Source organism: Phascolarctos cinereus, unplaced genomic scaffold (genome assembly GCF_003287225.1).
Source record: "Phascolarctos cinereus isolate Bilbo 61053 unplaced genomic scaffold, phaCin_HiC Scaffold_1;HRSCAF=81, whole genome shotgun sequence".
Lineage (NCBI taxonomy): Eukaryota > Metazoa > Chordata > Mammalia > Diprotodontia > Phascolarctidae > Phascolarctos > Phascolarctos cinereus.
Window position 1 is genome coordinate 228,663,830 of NW_027555514.1, and position 23,556 is coordinate 228,687,385.

General features: G+C 38.9%; 1 protein-coding gene across 1 annotated transcript in view; it reads left to right on the top strand.

Moving 5' to 3' along the window:
- SRGAP1 (SLIT-ROBO Rho GTPase activating protein 1) overlaps nucleotides 1-23,556 on the top strand; it is a 331,212-nt gene that overhangs the window by 170,613 nt on the left and 137,043 nt on the right.

A 23,556-nucleotide genomic window follows, 5' to 3' on the forward strand; every position in this document is an offset into this window, starting at 1 on the left:
GCCAATATGTCACAGGTAATAGAAAGTTATTTCTCTTTCAAAATTGATTGAGGAAAGTCATCATGGTGTAGTAGAAAAAAAGTATTTGAATTAGAATTAGAGGATCTGGGTTAGAATGCTGGCCAATTTCTTCATCTGTCAGAGAAGGGAGTTAGATGAGATACCCTTCGTGTAGTCCCTTTAAACTCTAAAACGATGATGAATGAATGAAAATATTTACTAAGTATTTATCATGTGCCAAGTACTGTGAATACAAATGACATTGAGATGGTCCCTGTCCTCAAGAAGCTTACATTCTAATAGGGGAAACATTATAAAGCAGAGTAGCGGAGGAGAGAGATTTTGGTATGGGAAGTCATTGGGATATTAAGTGGAGCCAGAGAGGAAGAGATTGACACATTTTCCAGAAACAATGAATAGTATTGACTGATTTGATTAAAATTTCCAGAGGCGGAGAAAACTGCAACAGTGCTTTTTCTTGTAAGTTCTAAAAGCAGTCTCCCAAAGATTTTTCATTTGATCCAAGTAATTTATATTTCCCAGAAGTCTGAGGTATAAAAAAAAAAAACTATCAAGAAAGTTGGGGGGGGCCACTAAAAGCACCTAGCTATAGTTATAGTATTTAAATAGATTCAGTGCTATTATTATAAATTATAGATTCTACCAGATTCTGTACCATTAGGTATTACCTAACATGAAGACTCTTTACATCATTATAATCATATAAAAAGTTCCGTTTCTGTTTCACCTTGAGGTTTACGTATCATTTTCCTCATACAAAACAAGGACTGTGGGTATCATTTTCCTTACAAAAGAAAATCTTGAACTCTGCATTTTAGATATAAGGAAACAATCTTATTAATTTATGTTAATCTATAAGTATTTCTGCTTACAGGGAAAAGAAAAACTAATGATTGGCAGAATTATTGTTGTTATTGGGTTGTTTCAGTTGGGTCTCGCTCTTCGTGACCCCATTTGGGATTTTACGGTTAAGGAAACTGAGGCAAACAGCATTAAGTGCTTTGCCCCGATCACACAGCTCGTAAGTATTCTGAGGCTGAATTTGAGCTCAGGTCTTCCTGACGCCAGGCCTGGCACTCTATCCACTGTATCGCCTAGCTGAGTTACCTCATGATTTTAAAAATCTCTCTGACAAGCCATTTTCAGATCACAATTGGTGATATTCCTGAACCAAAAATACTTCACAGTACAATAAAACATAGTTTCAGAGCTCAGGGAGAAGTTGAATTTACACATTCATCAAACAGAACAGTAGTCATATAACCTTTCAACACACCCTTGGAGAATCATTTTCTTAAAACTCTGCAGTCCCTTCTCTCTGACCACTCCCTCTAAGTATTGTCCTTTCCAGCTGACCAAAGGTGAGTTACTTCTATAACAGAAGTGATAACGGCTTCTTCCTTCTTTCAGTCTGATCATTACACTAACCTGTTATAGAGAGAATAACTCAGGGAAAAGTTCTGCCTTGGCTAAGGAGGAGAGAGGGGCCAGAAATGAGTTTAAAACTAGTCAGGCCTTTGAGAATGATGTACAAGATTTCCGTGCAGGATAGTGTTTTTGAAAAAGACCAGTGAGGTTTCTCTTTTAGGTTAGCCCAAAGTCTTTCAACTAGGATAAATTTCAGATGCTCTCTTAATATTTCTTCAGAGGGAGGGGACGGGGGCAGCTAGGTGGCACAGTAGATAGAGCTTTGGCCTTGGAGTCAGGAGGACCTGAGTTCAAATCCGGCCTCAGATGCTTGACACTAACTGTGTGACCCTGGGCAAGTCACTTAACCCCATTGCCTCACCAAAAAGCAAAAAAAAGGAGGGGAGGATTAGTTCTCTCCCCCAATTTCATAAATAACAAATATATAAACATGTAACTTATATTATTGTATTATGTAATATTTGTAAAACATAATATATCATATAATAGAATATGATTGTATATCATTAAACATTATTATGCTAAATTATATAATATAAATTATAAATTTAGGTGTGATATTTTAAATATATATCATATGACAGTAATACAAATATAATAGAAATATACTACATATTAAATTATATGGTATATATTACAAATGAATATATAAACAGCTAACATTTATGTTATTTATGACTTATGTTTTGCAAAATACATTACATACATCCCATTTGATCTTTACAATAGTCCCTAAAGATAGGTGCTATTAATATCTGTGTTTGAAGCCCAGAGAAATTTTCCTAGGGTTGCATAGTGAATAAGAGTCTGAAGGAATATTTCTAACTCCAAATCCAGGACTCCATCTACCGTACCAGCTGGCTTCCAAGGAAACTGAGTCTCAGAATGGTTGAGTGACTTACTCTTGGTCCAAAATTTCCCAAGTTTCGTTATGGGATTCCAACCTAAGTCTTTCTAGACTTAGAGTTGTGTTTGCCTTCTGCTGACACATCCTGACTCTCATAATAATAGCTGACATTTATAGCAATTAGGATTACAGACTCACAGATTTTGAAGTGGCAGGAAGGATCCTTACTGATCACCTAATCCAGCCCCTTCAGACTTACAGATGGAGAAACTGAGGCTAAGAGAGAGGACTTGACTTTCTGAGGGTCACGTGGATTGTGAATGCAGAGCTTATTTTTTTTATTGTTATTACTTCTTGGCTATATGGCTGCTGTAGCACCCTGCTCTGTTGGGTTTGTCCATCATCTAAAGGACAGTCTTGCGTTGATGAATACTTGTAGGGAAACATGACCCCTTATTGACTGAGTGACTTCTGGACTAGAGATGCAGAAAAGAGAGAGAGAGGTGGGGTAAATGGTGAACAGGAAACCACTGGGGGCACGTGGGGAGGATCCAGCACCCCAACAGGCCCCTTGATTCTCAGCTCTTGCACCTCAGAGATTGCTAAGAGTAGGGGAGATCATTCTCTCCTTTTTTGAACAGAATTTTCATCTTGTTCTTAATCTTGCCCTTATGTGGCCTGTTGCCTAAATTAAAACTATATGACTCCCTGAATTACTGTTTTATTGCTTACTTTGATAACTATATTTGCTTACTATCTGTGATTATCCTGTGTATAATAAAACGTTTAATGGGAGGGAGGCTAAGCTGGCTCAGATTAAACTAACTTTTACCCTCCTGGTTTTCGAGGAACTAATTTCTCCTCCCCCAGCCACCAGGGAAAGTGGCTTCTATCAACCCCTCTCCTTTCCCACCCCACCCCAAAAAGGAGTCTGACACCTTGACTGCAAATATCTGGTGTCTGATAGATATAATTAGGGCAGCGAAGTGGCACAATGCATAGAGCACCAGACCTGGAGACCTAAGTTCAAATATGGCCTCAGGTACTTACTAGCTATGTGATCCTAGGCAAGGCACTTAAGCGTGTTTGTCTCATTTTCCACGTGAGTAAAATGAGCTAGAGAAAGAAAAGGAAAACCACTTCAGTATCTTTGCCAAGAAAACTCCAAATGGGAGCACAAAGAGTCAGACACAACTGGAAATGATTGAATAACAACTACAAAATAGATATTATAGCCCGGCACCCCTCTTGAAGATAGGGGAGAAGGGATAATGACCCAGTTATGGCCATCTTCTTATTCTCCATAAATGTGAAACTCTGTTTTCCTTAAGATGTGATGTGGGGGATTCCAGATTTCTTTCTGTATCCATGCTACCCAGGGGTTGCTCAGTCCATTTATTACATACCATGGTCCACCTATTACACAGGTAAATGTCAGCACTATGTTTCAGTCTCATGTCTCCTAATGCCAAGTCCACTCGTCTTTCTAGTTCACAAGGCTACCTTTAGATGAACTGACTCTTCATATGTTTTAGTGATCTTTTGTCAAACTGTTCCATTGGAAGAAATCCTTAACTTCTGAGCTTTTGGCAGTAAGATGTTGGGCAATGAGTAAAAGGCCTTCAAAGAAAATCATTTCTTTTAAGAAAAGGCCACTCAGAAATTTCTACCAGCATTAAATAATGGCAAACACTTCCTTCAAGGAATTTGAATGCTTTGTAGCAGAAAGATCAGATGGTAGCCCACCAGATTAAAGAACAGTTTGATTATTGAGAGAATCTGAAGGCATCATAGTATAGTGGAAAAGTGCTGAGTTTGGAATCAGGAGAAATGGGTTCAAATCCCAGCTATACTCTCTAGAAAGTTTGGAATTATGCTCAAAAAGTCACCAAACTTTGAATACCACCAGGAATGCCTCATAAGGCATATACCACAAAGATATCAGAGGAAAATGACTCATATATCTAAAAATATTTATAATAACTCCTTTTATAGTAGGAGAAAGTGGAATCTAAGGAGAATGCCAACTTATTGAGGAACAACTAAAGAAATTATGGTACCTAAATGTAAAGAAAAGCTATTATTAGATATTGGACACAGTTTCCTTGAAAGTACCTTCCGGTTCTGGATCTGAAGACTAATGTGTACTGATACCAGCAGCAAGTTCCCATGAGCTCTTGAGTCTAGCATAGTCCTTTTCCTGTAAATTTCATGAAGCTAACTTTCATCTTTTTATTTTTATGCGATTTTTTGAAGCATCTTGGAAACTAGTATGTTGTTTGATTACTGTGAGAATGACAGACATATGTATATTTGGCTGAAGGGTATGAATTCTCCAGATGAGTTTCTAAAGGAATATATCAACGATTGTTCCTGAAATTTTCCCCCAATTTTCCTTTTATTGAAGGGTAAGGGAAGGATATATTCATTTATTCATAATATACATTCACATATTATATATTATCATATATATAATATAGTCATATAGTCACATAGTGCTTACTGTGTGCCAGGTACTGTGCTAAGCGCTTTACAAATATTATCTTATTTGATTTAATCCTCATAACAACCCTGTGAGATAGGTTCTGGAGAAGGAGATGGCAAACCACTCTGGTATCTCTGCCAAGAAAGCCCCAAATGGAGTCACAGAGAGTTGGGCATGACTGAAAAAACAACTGGACAAAAATGGCATGATTTAGGGCAGGTAGGTGGTGCAGTGGATAGAGCACCGGCCCTGGAGTCAGGAGGACCTGAGTTCAGATCTGGGCTCAGACCAGAGACTTAACAGTTACTAGCTGTGTGACTCTGGGCAAGTCACTTAACCCCAATTGCCTTGCCCCCCCCCCAAAAAATGGCATGATCAGATCTATGTTTAAGAAATGCTGATCCACATTTTACAGTTGAGGAAACTGAGGCAAACAGAGGTTAGCAGGTGTATGAACCCAGATTTTATCTTGGGTTTTTCTGACTCCAGGCCTGGCACTCTACCCACTGTGCCACCTTTTAACAGTTAGTGTCAGTCATTTATTGGGTATTTCTTATGTGTTCGGGTGCTTTGGACACAAAGAAGTAAATTCAACAGTTTCTATTCTTAAGGAGCTTCCATTCTATCAGAGGAAATAAAACATACTTATATGAATGTAATGGAATACTATTGTGCTATAAGAAATGATGAACAGGCTGACTTCAGAAAAACTTGGAAAGACTTGTACGGTCTGATGCTGAGTGAAATGAGCAGAACCAAGAGAACGTTGTACACAATAACAGCCATGTTGTGGGATGAGTTATATTGATAAACTTAACCCTTCCCAGCAGTACAAGAATCTAAGACATCTCCAGAGGCCTCGTGATGGATAATGCTATCCACATCCAAAGAAAGAACTGTGGAAGTTGAATTGCTTTTTTTTTTCCTCTTCTGTTGAGTTTTGTTTTCTCTTTCTGATGGTTCCTCCTATTGGTTTTAATTTTTACTTACAGCATCATTCATGTGAAAATATGTTTAATAGGAATGTATATGTATAGCCTATATCAGATTGTGTGCAGTCTTGAGGGGAGGGTGGTGGGGAGGAAGGGGGAGAAAAATTTTTAATTCAAAAGCATATGGAAATGATTATTGATCAATCAAAATAAATTAATAATTTTTTTAATTTAAAAAAATAAAAAAGAAATAACACTTAAAAAAATAAATATGATACACACACACACACACACACACACACACACACACAGTCAACCAATAAACATTTATTAAGAACCTGCTATGTGCCAGACACTGTGCTAAGCCCTGAGGATACAAAAAGAGGCAAATTAAAAGTAATTTGGGGCAGGAGGAGGTACACTAGCAGTTAGAGAGATCAAGAAAGTTCTCAGTAGGTGATGGCTCTTGAGGTTTGCTTTGAATGAATCTAGATATTCTGAGAAGTGGAGATAAAGCAGAGAGTGAATTCCAGGCATGAGTGACTTGCTTATACAAAGGATGTTTTATATAAAAATGGCACATAATCCACTTTGGTACATAGAGAGACTCAGGGGGAGTGATGTGTTATACACCTGGAAATGTAGGCTAGAACAAGATTGTGAAGGGATTAAATGCCAAACAGGTACTTGGAGGTAATACGGAGCCACAGAGAATTTATTTTTTAATTTATGTATTTTTAGTTTTCAACATTTACTTCCACAAGATTTTGAGTTTCAAATTTTCACCCTATCTTGCCCCCCCCACCTCAAGGTGTCATGCATTCTGAATATCCCTTCCCTTAGTCTGCCCTCCCTTCTGTCTCTCCGCCCTTCTTCCCCTTCCCCTTCTACTTTCCTGTAGGGCAGGATAGATTTCTGTACCCCATTTCCTGTATTTCTTATTTCCCAGTTGCATGTGAAAACTTTTTTTTTTAAACATATGTTCTTAAAACTTTGGGTTCCAAATTTTCTCCCTTCCTCCGTCACCACCCACCCTCATTGAAAAGGCAAGCAACTCAATATTGGTTATACATGTGCAGTTATACAAAACACTTCCATAGTAGACATGCTGTGCAAAACTAACTCTATTTTCCTTAATCCTATCCCAACCCCCTATTTATTCCATTCTTTCTTTTGACCCTGACCCTCCTCAGAAGTGTTTGTTTCTGATTACCCCCTTTCCACAGAGAATTTTGAACAGGGTAATGACGTGATTCGGGGCACCTAGGTAGTGCACCAGGCCTGGAGTCAGGAAGATCTATCTTCCTGAGTTCAAATGTGTCCTCAGATGCTTACTAGCTGTGTGACCCTAGGCAAGTCATTTAACCCCGTTTGCCTAAGTTCTTAATCTGTAAAAATGAGCTAGAGAAGGAAACAGCAAACTACTCCAAGAAAACCCTACATAGGGTTACAGAGAGTCAGACATGACTGAAAAAAAACAGCTGAACAAAAGTGACATGATCAGACCTATGTTTGAGGAATGCTACTTTGGGAAACTGGACTGGAGAGGAGGAAAACTTGAGAGAGGGAAACAAATTAGGAGGAATATGGTAGCGGTCCAGACTAAAGATAACAAGGGTCTGAACTAGTGATGACCGTGTCAGGAGAGAGAAAAAAGCCGATGCAAGAGATGGAGAGGAGATCAGGTCAACAAAGGTTGGAAAATGATGTGTCTCCTTAACAACATAACATGTTAAAAAGAACCACATGTAACCAAGTTAGACATTTTATCACATGATGGTCTTTCATAGCACTGTGGTGCTAATTGTTTTGTGTGAATAGTTGACCTGACAATTACATTTTAGAGAGAGGCCATAAACAACCTCCCAAATAATAGTTTGTAAAGGCTAATGCTTAGAGCAAAATTGGCTCCAATGAAAATACTATTCACTGTTTATTGCAAAAGAGGGAGGAAAAGCCAAGCCCAGTAAATATTTTTTATCCCCAAATCCTGCCTGTTCAACAGAGAATTGGACAACATTTCAGCACTGGTTGAAGGTAATCTTATCTTGTATATGGTTGGATTTCCTCGGTCTTTTTATTTAATAATTAGGATTAAAAATGGGTTAAACTTAGTTATTAAAGATTGGAAATGTAGAATATAAGCAGTGAAGCTTATCTGGTTCTCACAAGTTAAGGAGGAAATTTACTACTTCATGAGAACCCATGAGGGAACAATATGTCTACAATAAGTTGAGGTGTCTAAAGCAGGGGTGCCTGCTTGTGGCTTCGAGGTTGCAGGTTCCCCACCTCTGGTCTAAAGTGATCTTAAGAGTATTCTGGTGGGAGTCTTAGAATAGAGCCAGGATGGTGAAGTAACAGAAAGAAGTACATTCAAGCTCTTCCACAAAGACTTAGAAAACACACCAGGCCAAGTCCTGATAGGGAAATTAAAAAAAAAAAATCACAGTGAGTCATATTTCTAGCCCAGGTTGAGATAGAGAGACCGAGAAATCTGTGAACCTTGGGGGTGGAGTCTAGCCAACAGCATGCCATGCAGAGGATTCTAGCATGCCAGAAATAAGAGAAGACCAAGGCTGGATACCAAGAACAAGTTTTAAACCCACAAAGAAAAGCCTGACATTGTATAAGATACGGAACTGTTGCCAAGTGGCAGTTCTGTTGTTCACCGCTCAATTCTGGGTCACAATCCAGGGTAGACTGAGGTGGGGAGTTACACTCAGGGGAGGGATTCCAGGGTGAAGAATAGTCGAGAAGTATGGGGCGTGTGTGTGTGTGTGTTTGTGGTTTGTCCTTCATTCTTGAAGAGGAGCATGGCTTCAGGAAGATGATGACATGACTTGCAATTGAATGGACTGAGTAAGGAGAAAGTTCAAACGCTAAAAGTAGCTGTTTGGCTCAGAACCAGGAGCAGGGTCTCAGATGTATCTTTTAACCCAGTCTGGAACCTGCAGTGGAATAACTAAGGCAGCAATCCCAGATCAAAGGGTAGCCTGCAGCTCTATCACTCTGAACCTGCAGAGTGTTCCAGCTGGCTGGTGGTGGCTAAGTCCAGTCTATGTGTGTTGCACAGAAACTTGCAGAACTTAGACCAGGAGGGTGATAATCAGACTTTGCCCTGGATCAGACCACTCTGAGGGTGCTGAAAGCTGGCAGGTCCCCAGCCTGAGATGCTGAAATAACACAATACCCTCTAAAATAAAAGCAGCAGAAGAACCCAAGAGGGCACAGGCTTAGCTCAGTCATTTCTTCCAGAAGCATGAAGAACACCACTTCATCAAGTCTAAAATCAGGAAGTAGTCTGGGAGAATGAGCAAAGAAAAAAATCCCACCATAAAGAGATTTTATAGAGGCAGCTAGGTGGCACAGTGGATAGAGCACCAGCCCTGGATTCAGGAGGACCCAAGTTCAAATGCGGCCTCAGACGCATAACACTTACTAGCTGTGTGACCCTGGGCAAGTCACTTAACCCCATTGCCTAGCCAAAAAAAAAAAAGATATCATAGTGAGTGACAGGGATGGTCAAGTCACAAACCTAGAAGAAGAGAATAACTCCAAAATAACTACAAGCAAAGCTTTGAATTAAAACACACCTTGGGCACAAGTCAACTATAATTCCTGGAAAAATAAGGCAAAAGCTTAAGAGGACAGAGAGCTAAAAATTATTTTTTTAAAAAACCTAATGAGAATGCTAAAGGAAAGAAATGAAAGCTATGGAAGAAAGAATTGGAAAGAGAATTAAAAGCTTGGAACATGAGGTACAAAACCTTATACAAGAAACATACTCTCTGAAAATGAGAATGTACCAAATGAAGCAATTCCATTAGACAACAAGAAACATTAAAACAGAGTTAAAAGATTGAAGAGGAAAAAAAAGAACATATAAGGTATCTCATAGCACAAACGATTGATCTTGAAGCAGATTGAGGAAAGAGAATTTGAGAATCATTGGACTGCTCAAAAGTTATAACCAAAAATAAAAGGGCCTAACCATCGTATTTCAAGACATCATAAAAGAAAACTGCACAAATCTCATGAAGCCAAAGAACAAAAAAAAAAAAGAAAAAAGAACGTAGAAAATAGGAAAAATCTATTGGGCACAGTCTTGAAAGAGATTCCAAATAAAAACTTCTGGAAATATCATAGCCAAATCCCAGAACTTTGAAGCCAAATAAATTACAGCAAGCAACCAGAAAGAAGAAATTCAAGTACTGAGGAGCCATAGTCAAGATCACACACGATTTAGCAGCCACCAGTAAAAAGGGGTGGGGAGTTTAGAATACACTGTTCCAAAGTTTATAACTTAATCAGCAAAAAATAAGTATTTTCCTAACAGAGAAAAAATGGACCTTTCATGAAGTAGAGGACATTTAAACATTCCTGAGGGCAACTAGGTGATGTGGTGGATGGTGCACTGGCTTGGAATCAGGAAGACTCATTTTCATGAGTTCAAATCTAGCCTCTTACTATGTGACCCTAAACAAGTCACTTAACCCTGTTTGCCTCAGTTTTTTGATCTGTTAAAATGAGCTAGAAAAGGAAATAGCAAACCACTCCAGTATCTCTGCCAAGAAAACCCTAAAATGAGGTCATGAAGAGTTGGACATGACTAAAACAACACAGCAACAATCGTTCCTGATGAAAAGACCAGAACTGCATAGAAATTTAAAATGAAAATACAGAAGTCAAGAAGAACATAAAAAGAATTACAACTTAAGCAAAGTTCTAGGACATAAAATAAACCTACATACATCATCTACATTTCTTTATCTTAACAACAAAACACATCAGAAAAATATAGAAAGATAAATTACATTTAAAATAACTACAAAAAGTATAAAATACTCTGGAGTTTACTTGAGAAGATATACACCAGAACTATTATGAACATAACCTCAAAACATTCTTTACACAGATGCAGACCTAAATAGTTGGAGAAATGTTAACTGTTTATTGGAGGCTGAGCTAAAATAGTAAAAATGATAATATTACTTAAAATGATTTATTTATTCAGTGCCATGCCAATAAAACTACCAAAGAATTACTTGATAGAACTAGAACAAATAAAATTCTTCTGGAGAAACAAAAGGTCAAGAATCTAATAGTGTATAATAAATAAAACATGAGAAGTAAAGGGGGGGCCAGTAGAACCAAATGTCAAATTGTGCTACAAAACTCTAATCGTCAAAACAATTGGATACTGGGAAAGAAATAAAGAGGTTGATTAGTGGAACAGATTAGGTACACAATGCAGAGAAGCAGATGATCACAGTAGCCTACTGTTTGATAATCCCAGAGATCACAGCTATTAAGGTAAGAACCCAAAATTTGACAAAAACTATTGGGAAAACTGGAAAACAATTCGGCAGAAACTAAGTATAGAGCATTGTTGCACACTGTATACCAAGAATCCTAGATTTAGAGTTGGAAAGGGGGGCAGCTAGGTGGCATAGTAGATAAAGCACTGGCCCTGGACACAGAAGGACCTGAGTTCGAATTCGGCTTCGGACACTTAGTAGCTGTGTGACCCTGAGCAAGTCGCTTAAGTCCAATTGCATCTAAAAAAAAATTTATTGAGGATTCCTAGAGTTGGAAGGGGCCTTAGAGGTCATTAAATCCAAAACCCCCAGTTTATAGGTGAGAAAACTGAGCACAAATAGGTTAATTGACTTGCTCAAGGTGATGCAGATATTAGACATTCTGAGGCAGAATTCAAACCCAGATCTTCCTCAGCTCCAAGTCCGTTATTTCTTTACCTACTATACTATGCTGCCTCTTGTATTCATTTTCAGTGTATTACAATGTAACAATTTACATGTGCCAGGTTAAGTGGATTTATGGCTCATTTTTACTGTGTTAACACTCACAAAATGGCTTAAAAAGTGGCCTTAAAAAAAAGATTTTTTTCACAGATTGAAGCTATACTGGTAGTAATGCAACCATAAGCTAACAAGAAGAAAATGCAGGACTAACACTTTAGCTGTTGGTATGGGCTTTTCTTCAGCTTAAGATAGTCTGATAAAGGGGCAGCTAGGTGGCACAGTGGATAGAGCACCAGCCCTGGAGTCAGGAGGACCTGAGTTCAAATTGGGCCTCAGACACATAGCACTTACTAGCTTTGTGACCCTGGGCAAGTCACTTAATCCCATTGCGTCACCAAAAAAAGAGGTAGTCTGATAAGAACTTCACCAAAAGCACTAGAAATTGTCAAGAAGCTTACTAAAATATGGATTTCCACCCACTGGTGTTAAGAACCTTGCTCTAAGTGTGTATCCTGCCTTGAGACATTCGCTAATGATCGTTGAAACTGTCATGATTATCAAGACTAACTATACTCTTGTTGTTACAATGTATGTCCCCTGTTAAAACTTCTCATATCTGTATACTACGCAGTATTTTTCAAGCAGTTTCAAAATCTCCCATTGAGTTTTAGTGGGTTTTGTACCCATTTGTTAAAACATACGATACAAACACTCTCAATTAGTTTACAAGAATAACTGACTAACATCAGGGAAGCTGGAAATTTGCCCGCTGGATATCAACAAAAGTCTTTGCGTAAATAGCAAATGACGTTGAAAAAAATGTTTCATGACTTAGTAAGAACAGGCAGTGAGGCAGTCTGTATATCTCTGTGAGATAGTTGCGTTTTCATCATGACAACGATGACATCCAATCAAAATAAACTGAAGTGAATTGTTTGCATGTTGTCTCCCAGAGAGCACAGACTGGTTTTTGCCTTTCGTTGTTATCTCCAGCACTTTACCCAGTACCTGTGTCAGTCAGTGCTCAATTAATACTAATTGACTGACATTCACTGAGACTCAGTCCTTTAAATTGCTGTATCACAAAATGTTAGCCCAAGACTTTCAAAAATAATGAAACATAATTCAGTCACCTTATTCTCATTATCAATGAATTTTAGTAAGACCAAAAAGGTTTTTTATGCCATGAAAAAAAAATTTAATGTGTTTTATTATCTTATCCTTTTAAAATATCTATTTTTATGTATATTTTCTAATATGAATAATACACAGGATCTCTCCAAAGTGTTAGTACGTTTTAAAACTTAATAGCTTATACTAAAATTTTATTGCTGAAAACATGTATTCCCTATAAAATATCTCAAATTTGTACACTTCAAAGAATTTTAAAAACTTTTTTAAATCTCCCAATGAGTTGCAATGGATTTTGAACCCATTTATTAAGCATTAAATTCAATACCCTCAATTAGTTTTATGGCTGAAATCAATCCATGTCCCCCATAAATCCTCTCATATCTGTGCACTCTGCAGAATTTTTAATAGCTTAGAACTTTACTAAGATTTTTGTGCATGAACCCTGCATTATTACATTCAATTGTGTGTATATATGTGTATACATATGTGTTTGTGTTTATATGTGTGTATAAATGCAGATATATATATAATTTATCAATAAAAATACATATGGTAGGGTACATGCTCAATATTTTTATTCATAAAGGTATAATATCAAAACAAGTTTAGAAATGACTGCTTTAGCATTAATGAGCTAAAAAATAGTACTCAGTTATCTTGGTGCCAGACTGGGAGGAGGGGCATGTGACAAAGTGACTTTAGTGTCAAGTTATTGATGAATGGCTATGATGACCTGGGAGATGGTTAGATAGATAGACAGGCAGACAGATGTAGACACACATACACACACACATGTAAGTAAGTGTTATATATGTATGTACATATACTCAAACACACACGTATATACATTTGTGTATGTATGTGTGTGTGTATATGTACACACACACACACATATGTGTGTGTGTGTGTGTGTGTGTATCTGTATTTCTCTATCTTGCTGCTGCATCTGACCTTAGACTACCTTTTCTTAAATCTAGTGTCACTTTTAAGAGAGATTAGCCCACATGTTACTAGTCCAAAGAGTGTCCGATGTGTTCACATTTGGGCTCTGCCACTCAGTATGCTCAGGACCTTGGGCAGATAACTTATTGAGGTCCCTTTCAGTTCTGAATCTATAATCCTGTTTATACAACATGTTTGAATAAATGTTGGATTTGGCTACTCCAGGCTGTATTCCTAATTGTCTGGTGGGTTAAATAAGGAATTCTTTGCCTACTTAGGTGACGTTGAGCAACGATTCAAGTAGAGATTTGTTAGGCTTAGCTCATCAGAATTATAGACCTTGTGTTTCTTTATTTCAGTGAATACATTTTACATTTTTTTAAAAAATTGACCCCAGTTTTATTTCTCATTGTGAAGACAAGGTCATGGGTGCTCTGCCTTGTGGACCAGTTAGCTTTACTCCCTTTCATGGACTGTCAGCTGTCTTGCAAATGTGAGCTTATAATAGGGAGGTAGGCAAGAACTGGGGAAGAAGAGACCTGGAGACCAGGCATGACATTGAGTATGATGGCATGAATCCATTGGAAAAACAATGGAAGAAAAAGTCTTAATCCCAGGGCTTTGTAGCATCTTTGTATGCTAGAAAGGGATAATCATTATTGTTCTGAAACAGTAGTGAGGCATTTGTAGGCTATACATTTACATAATTTTACATAAAGTTTGATCTGTTAGCCATATGCATATGTCAACCATAAGCAGTTTGGAGATTGGTGATGCTCTTTTAGCAGTAAGGGAAAAGTGAGCAAAGCTGATCAGCTTTTCAAATAGAGAAAGAGCCCCAGAGAGGGACTCCACAAATGTTAAAGTAAACCTAGTTCACAGGATGGCAAGATCATAATTTTAATGTTAGAAAAGGAAATCTTAGGTGGCCACCCAGTTGTTTTACAATTTTCATTTGTCTGTAGGATCATGAATTCTCAAAGTATCCCCTGTGACTCATTGGTGTGTAGCGCTGTTCACCTGTAGGGTTGTAAATGGTTTAGGCTCATGCAACTTTCTTTTGCGTATTTTCTGCTAACAATGATAATAAAAACTGACATTTATCTAGTGCTTTAAGAATGGTAGAGTTCTTAATATACACTCCCTCACTGGAACCTCAACAGCAGTCCTAGGAGGGAAATAGTACAGTTATTATTATTCCCATTTTATAGACCAGAAAACAGAACAGCTGAGGCTAAGAGAGATTAAGTTATTTGCCACTGATCACAAAGAAAGTGTCAGAGGCCAGGTCTTCCTGACTCCAGGTGGTGGTGATGATGGTGATGATGATAGTAGCTAGTGTTTATGGGGAGACTGTTATGTGCCAAGTACTGTATCTCATTTGATGCTTATAACAACCTTGGGAGGTAGATGTCATTGTTTTCCCTTTTTTACAGTTGAGGAAACTAAGGTAAATAAAGATTAAGTAACTTGCTGAAGAACGCTAAGCTAGTAAGTGTCTGAGGCTGGATTTGAACTCAGGCCTTCCTAACTCCAAGCCCAGGGATTAATCTACTGTGCCACCTATGTCTCCATCCACTATACCATATTTAAGCTAAAGGCTGCTTCGTAATTTGTTGTTTAGTTGTTTCGACTTTGGCCCTTTTTACCCCCGTTTGGGGTTTTCTTGGCGAAGATACTGGAGTGGTTTGTCGTTTCCTTCTCCAGCTTATTTTACAGATGAGGAAACTGAGGCCAGCAGGGTTAGATGACTTGCCTAGGCTCACACAGCTAGTAAGTGGCTAAGGTGGGATTTGAAATCAGATCTTCCTAACTTCAGGCTGATGCTTTATCCACATACAACTTGATGTCAACTCTTTTCCTACCAGGTATACTCAGAATACCACATTACTTAGCTCTTATATTGTCTTTTGTCACTTTCAACTTTATTGATTTTGTTTTGTTTTCACATGATGGACATTTTCAGATTTGTGAGAAGTGTCTTGTAGCAAGGCAAAATAGTTAAATAGATACTCCAAATATTTCCTTTTGTAAGTTAGGCTTTGTTTTGCTGGGAAATGAGACCACAGTTTACCTCTAAAATCAGTTTATTTTTTCTATCTCTTCCCATTCTCTCCAAGTAGAACTATGAAACAGTCCTACAGAGCTACGCCTAATTGGAAAATGAGGTTTTTTTGAAGGTGGTTTCATGCTCCAGTAGTTAGTAGCTTTCCTTTTTTTTTTTTTAACAAGGTCAAACCACAACACTTAGAAGATAGAATGCAAATGTACCAAAATCATGTTATTAAATGTTATCCAGAAGCCTGGTTCAGGTCAGGCACAACTTTCTCAAGACAGGCCTTTGTCTTTAGAGTGAAAGGGACTTGGTGTTTTGGTAATCTTTCTTTTTGACGTGAAGTCAAGATGAGGAAACTTTAAAGGCTACAAGCTATGGAAATACAGTATGGCCTTCTGCCAGAACTGACATTCTAAACTTACCAAGTGTGAGAGACTGAAGCCATCTGAAACCTTCTCATTAAAATTTTAATCTCGTTTTCCTGTTTCTCTCTTCACTCTCTCTCTTACTCGATATATGGTCATTTATTCTTCCTCTGACTGGTCATCATGGGGAGTTTACTTTAAAAACTACTTATGGGAGTGCCCAGGGGCTCTCAGCAAAGGTCATTTAATCCAACCAGACATCTCCCATGATTGATCGCTCAATATTCTCTCCTCTTGTTTTGGCTGTGCTCACTATCTCCCCAGCTCTGTTTTCTCAAGGATGTTTCACCCTTTCCAAGAACACAGCTGCCACAGCCCAGGGAAGGAGTACATCACATATCCATAATGAGAACTTGGCTGGATGTTATTTTTGTTCTGGTCTTATTCTGCCCATTAAGGGAAAATCCCTTTTTCCAAGTCTTATTTCCAGCACTTAACATAGTGCCTGTCACATAGTAGGCATTTTAAGAATTCTTGTTGGCTTAATTTATCTTTTTGTTGGCTTTAACCCTATTCAAATTCATGTGGTGCCTGCCCACAAATTATGGAAATGCCTCTCCCTTCCTCTAGCATAGGGGTGGAGAACCTGCAGCCTCAAGGCTGCATGTGGCCCTCTAGGTCCTCGAGTGTGGCCCTTTGACTGGATCCAAGCTTCACAGAACAAATCATTTTATTGTTATTAGTTTTAAAAAATTATTTATGAAATTGTTATTTTATTTTAAATTTTATTAATTTATTTAATTGTATTTATTTTAATTTATTAATAAATTATTATCAATAACTAAATTTATTATTAATAAAAGGATTTGTTGAGGCTGCAGTTTCCCCACCCCTGCTCTAGTACCTCCACATAAGAGGCAGTTATGGGTGGACTCATCTTTCATGCTTTCCTGTCCAAGTAATTTTAAGTGCAAGGAAAATTTAACATTTGTGTCGCTTTAGAAGATGATTTTTTTCATTCTTGTTACATGAAAGTGCATGATAAGCTTTCATATTGTTATCCTTTCACTTATTCACTGGGTTATGTTCAGCGTTCTCTATTAACTTTCCCAGTTCTCAGGTTTTAAAAGAAATACAATGTAGATACATGGCTACATAATTTTAGCCAGTCCATTGATAGTTAAAATTCTTATTGGCATTTGTGTTTTTCCTCTTGGTTCTGGAACCATTAATGGCACCATCTTATTGGTTCACAGCTATATTTGGCATTACAGCATGGACATGTGGAGGCCAAAAGGAAATGGTCAGCATTGGGGGAGATAAAAGTTGGCCTTCAAAGGAAGTCTGAAAAATTGAGGAAAATATCATTTTTTAAACATTCCCTGCTCCCTTTCCCTGCAAAAAAAAAAAAGGATCTTCAGTTATTCTTGGTGTTTTTCAACATATTCAACACACTGAAGAATATGAAATCATAGCCTATTATTTAAATTGTAATAGCTAAAATTAGGGCTTGCAAAGTGCTTTGTGTTTATTATCTCATTTGATGTTTCAACAAACCTGCGAGTTAGGTACTATTATTATCCCCATTTAACAGATGAGGAAACTGAGGCTGAGATAAATTACCTGACTTGCCCAGGGTCACATAGCTGGTAAGCATTTGGGGCAGGAACAAAACCAAGGCCTTTCTGCCTCCAAGTCCATCACCATATCTAGTGTGATGGAGTGGAAGTCCAAGACTAGACTCACAAGTGGATAGAGTAGACACACATCCTTGTGACATGATTCAGGAGGAAGTTGGGTGCCCTCTAAGAGGAAAGAGCACAGGATTTGGAATCACAGGACATGGCCCTACCACTTACAACCTGTCTTACCTTTCCTTATTTGTGAAATTAAGAAGTTGGATTAAATAGCCTCTGAGTTCCCTTACACTTCTAAATGGCAAAGATCTCCCTGAAGAAAAACACCTCGCTACTTTATGACACAGTCGAGAATTCCCTCTGTTAGCCTTACTCCATAAAGACCTTCCTAATAAGGTGCTATTTGGTTTTCTGCAAGCTAGCTGGTTAGCTAATACACACTTGCAGGAACTCACTCACTTGATTTCATCTGCCTATTGCCTCCTAGCACAGAGGGGGAGATCCAAGGAAATGGATGTGTGGATGGAGAAAACAAATAATTGTTTCAGGCTAAGGGCTGCAGGGAGCCTCTGGCTCTCATCAGGGCACTGAGGATGGGAAAGGGGTGGGGAGAGAGAGTGAGAAAGAACCAAAATAAATTGATTGATAATAAGTGTCTGTTGTGTCCTAGGTACTCTTTTAGGTGCTATAGAGCAATGGTGTCAAACTCCAATAGAATTGAGGCCACTAAACCATATGTAAGCATTCCTAACAGCTGCATATTGGCTTTGAAAACCACATGTAACATTATTTATGTTCTATTGCATTTTTATTTATTTTGTTAACTATTTCCCAATGTTGTTGCTGTGTCCCATGTTTGACACTGCTTCTGTAGAGAATTTTCAGTTGTGTCAGACTCTTTGTGGCCCTGTTCGTGGTTTTCTTGGCAAAGATACCAGAGTGGTTTGCCATTTCCTTCTTCAGTTCATTTTACACTTGAGGAAACTGAGGCAAACAGGGTAAAGTGACTTGCCTAGGGTCATACAGCTAGGAAGTATCTGAAGGCAGATTTGAACTCAGGGAGATGAATCTACCTGTCACTAGACCCAACTCTCAATTCATTGCACCACCTAGCCGCCCACTGCAGAGAATTTTGCTGTTGTCATTTTTCAGGCATATCCAACTCTCTGTGACACCATTTGGGGTTTTCTTGGCAAAGATACGGGAGTGGTTTGCCATTTCATTCTCCAGCTCATTTTGCAGGTGAAGAAACTGAGGCAAACAGGGTGAAGTGACTTGCCCAGGGTCATACACTTAGTAAAGTGTCTGAAGCCAGATTTGAACTCGGGAAGACGAATCTTCCTGACCCCAGGCCTGGTGCTTTATCCACTGTACCACCTAGCTGCCCACTGTAGAGAGAGGGGGTGAAAAAGCCAGACCCCTATCCTCATGGAACCTACATTCTGTGGGGGAAGTCACATGTAAGCATATCCCCAAAAGGTTCACTAAGGAGTGCAAAAAAAATTTGCTGAGGCTAAGTAAATATTGTCTACTTAACAGTTTCACTGAAGTCTCCCTCTGGGGAATATTAAAAAAAACAATATATAGGTATGCTCCTCCTGGGGGTTGACCAGATGGCTCTCAGGGATTGTTTATGTTCTAAGCAATGTCTGTTAGGTCTGTTTTTTCCTTTGGCTGGGTTTCTCCTACATCTTTATCTACTAGATTGAAGCAGAAATAAAATGTTTATGAGAATAAATTGGGGCAGGTAGGTGGCACAGTGCCTTGTAGTCAGGAGGACCCGAATTCAAATTTGACCTCAGACACTTGACACTTATTAGCTGTGTGACCCTGGGCAAGTCACTTAACCCTGATTGCCTTAAAAAAAAAAGGAATAAATTAATTGCTGTCATCTAAGGTCCCTTCCAATTCTCAAACCCAGTTATTGGCCTAGAGTAGGTTGAAATACTAAGTCTTGACTCCTCACCTGGATAATCTGGTGTTCGAACAAGGGTCATATAAAACAAATCCTAAACTTAAACAAGGCTTCCTTGCTTGCTACTTGTGAAAAGGGAAGAGTTTCCAGGTGACCTTTGATCCCATTAAGGGGTTTTGAATTTGTAGTCTGGATACTGGGATAAAATTTGATATTGAAGTGATAATATCTAGCAAATACTCTTGAAGATTTTGGTAACATTTATGAGGTCAGGATACCTGGATTTAGAAGTAGAGCATGGAGTATTTCGTTTTCTTTACTTCCCTTTGGATCACCTTTTCTCCTTGAAAGAGTTTTGCTTCATGGCACAGAATTTCAAAGGGCAGGATACCCTGAAAAATAAAGTCACCAGGGCCTCAGTTTCTTTATTTGTTAAAAAAGAAAAGGGGAGGGGAGGTTGGGAATATCTGATCTGTGTGGTCCTTTCTAGTTCCAAATACATAATCCCTCACTCAAAATTGTCCATCAGAAGGTGTCAGATACAAAAACCATTACTTTCCTTCTTAGTAGATGATGCAGAACCAGTGGCAGGAGAATTCTGTCAGCAGATATTGGATGTCTTTTAATTGAGATACTTCTTGCACAATCCTGCTCACACAGTGCCAGTCTTAGCATTTCTGAGTTTTGTTTCTTTCATGGGATCACCGGCATTCTGTAGCCTTGTCCTTGTAGAGTAATATGCACGTGTAGTCTGGGGACCTCTCCTCTTGTTCTCTGAGTAGTGGCAGGGACCCTTGGTAGGTGATGTAACCAGTCAAACAACTACATGAGAGTCATTATTCACCTTAGCAACTTTTGAACCATGAAAGTAGGTTTTTCTCTAATAACAAGTTTGGGAGAAAATGATCTAAAATAAAATACTGTGTTCTGTCTGTCTGTTTTGGACTGGTGATTTTACCAGTGTAGGGAATTCCTGGTGAGAAAACCCCCTTTAAAATCTGGATCTATAACTGCTCTGCAACAGAGAATTAACCTCCTAACTGAGAGGTTAAAATCCTTGCTCAGAGTCTCACAGCCAATATGTGCCTGAGGTGGGGCTTGAACTTGGGTCTTCCTGACCAAGAAGCCAGCTATCTCTTTGCATTACACCCCCTCTCTTTATAATAATGGTATGGTATCATATAACATATCATAATAACTGGCATATATATAGGATTATAGAACTCCTTATACATGCTCTCATTTTGAATTTCTCAATAATTCTGTGTAGTAGCTATTATAGATACTGTTATCCCTGTCTTACAGATGAGGAAACTGAGACCCAGATAAGTTAAACAAATTGCCCATGATCACACAGCCAGTGTCAGAGTTAGGATGTGAATTCAGTTCTAGTCTGACTCCATGTCTAGCTACTACTAAGGAGCCCAGTTCTTTTGTGACTCTGTGTCTACAGTTATCCCTTCCACATGATGACCTTTCCCATTATGGGTTTCAATATATTGCGAGTCAGCATAAGAAGTTAAATGGAAATTTGGGGGGAGTTTTGCAGTAGCTGCAGATGATGTGCAAAGGCCAGCAGATGACACAGAAAAAGTTTAGAAATTCAGAAAGCAGAATTGTTATTAAAAAGGCATTCTGGTAGACTCTGGTATCACAAGAAAAGTCTAAGTCCTTATGATTTCCTAAAGGAAAATGAAGCTGTGAAGGGTCTGCCTCTATGGATTTTACATGGAAGGGATAACTGTAATTCTCTTACCACTTGTCCTGTTCCACTGCCCTACTGTGGCATGGAGATGACCCTGGGTGTGAAGACCAACACTGTGGAGTACAAATTGATAGGCTCTGCCATATTAGAAAGGCTTCAAGTGTGGTTCTAGCAACACCTGGCTAAGGTCTAGCTTCAACTAAGTCAATAGGTAATGTCTCACCAGAAGGCTGGCCACTTGGTAGTGAATTCTTTAGCTATGGTATCCCATGTATGAAACAAATATGAGATAAAATGGGATGTCATGGAAAGAAAACTTAATATAGTTGAAAGAGCACGAAATTTGAAGTCAAAAGCTCTAGCAAGCACTTAGTAGCTGTATAGCCTGCCCTGGTGTTCTCTATGTCTCCATCTCTATCTCTCTGCCTCTGTCTGTCTCTCTATCTTATCAAGTATTGGTCTAGGTCTATCAGGAAACATTTATTAAGCACCTGCTATATGCCAGGCACTGTACTAAGTGCTTGGGATACAAAAAGAGGCAAAAGAGTCCCTGCCCTCAAGGAGCTCATAGTCTAATTCACTCAGCATAGGGCCTGGAGGCGTGGGAGGCACTTAATAAATATTGATTGATTGATTGATTGATTAAAGGGGGAGACAATAAGCAAACAAATGTGTGTGTGGATAAGCTACATACAAAAAAATAAGAAATCATTAAAAGAGGGGAGGAACTAGAATTAAGAGAGTTTGGGAAAGGCCCCCTTGAGAAGATGAGATCTTAGTTGAGAGTTGAAGGAAGAGAAGAAAGCTAGGAGGTGCAGATGAGGGAGAGCATTCTAGGCATGGAACTAAAGAAAATGCCCAGAGTCAAGAGATAGAGTGTCTTGTTTGTAGAAGAACAAGGAGGCCAGTGTCACTCAATTGAAATGTGCGGTAGAGAGTATGGTATAAGAAGAGTGGAAAGGTGGAGGAGGGCTAAGTTATGACAGGCTTAGAATGACAAACAGAGGATTTTGTATTTGATCCTGGAGGTGATAGGGAGCCCTTAAAGTGTATTAAACAGGGGAGTGACACAGTCAGACCTTTGTTTAGGAAAGCCATTTTGATGGCTGATTGGAGGATGGATTAGAGTGGGAAGAGATTTCAGGCAGGCAGACCCACCAGCAGGCTGTTGCAATAGACTAAATGTGAGGTGATGAAAGCCTGTACCAGCGTGGTGGCCGTATCCAAGGAGAGAAGGGGGTATATCCAAGACATGTTGCAGACGTCAAATCAATAGGCCTTGGCAACATATCCAGCATGGGGGGCATGAGAGAGTGAGGAGTCAAGGATAAGATTGTAAGCCTGAGTGATTAGAGTGCTACCACCACCACCACCAGCACCACTGTTACTACCACAACAGTCACCACCACCATCATTACAACTACTGTTACCATCGCTACCACTACAGCCACCACCACACACCACTACATCACCACTGCCATTGCAACTACTACCATCACCACTATCACTACCACCATCACCAGAACTACCACCACCACCAGCACCACTGTTACTACCACGACAGTCACCGCCACCATCATTACAACTACTGTTACCATCGCTACCACTACAGCCACCACCACACACCACTACATCACCACTGCCATTGCAACTACTACCATCACCACTATCACTACCACCATCACCAGAACTACCACCACCACCACCAGCACCACTGTTTCCACTACGACAATCACCACCACCATCATTACAACTACTGTTACCATCGCTACCACTACAGCCACCACCACACACCACTACATCACCACTGCCATTGCAACTACTACCAGCATCACTATCACTGCTACCACCACCACTACCACTGCTACCACAACCACCATCACCAGAACTACCACTACCACCACCACCACTACACTTACTACTACTACTAATAATAATAATAATAGCTTTATAATGCTTTAATGCAAAGTGCTTTACAAGTATTATCAGATTTTATCCTTACAACAACCCTGCAAGGTAGATGCTATTGTTATTCTAATTTTACACATGAAGAAACTTAGACTGAGAAGAGTTAAATGACTAGACCCAGGTAACACAGGTAGTGGGTGTCTGAGCTAGATTTAAACTCAGGTCTTCCTGATTTCAAGTGTAGCATCCTATTCACAATACCACCTAGCTGCCAATAAAACCACAGGTTCAGTCCCTATCTTTGTACATTATTAAATGATTGCTTTTGAAGTATCCTTTGCTTTTTTAACTGCTACCTTTGGCTTTTAGATTGGTATCATATCCTAAAGACAAGATACCATTATGTCTGCATAGTATTG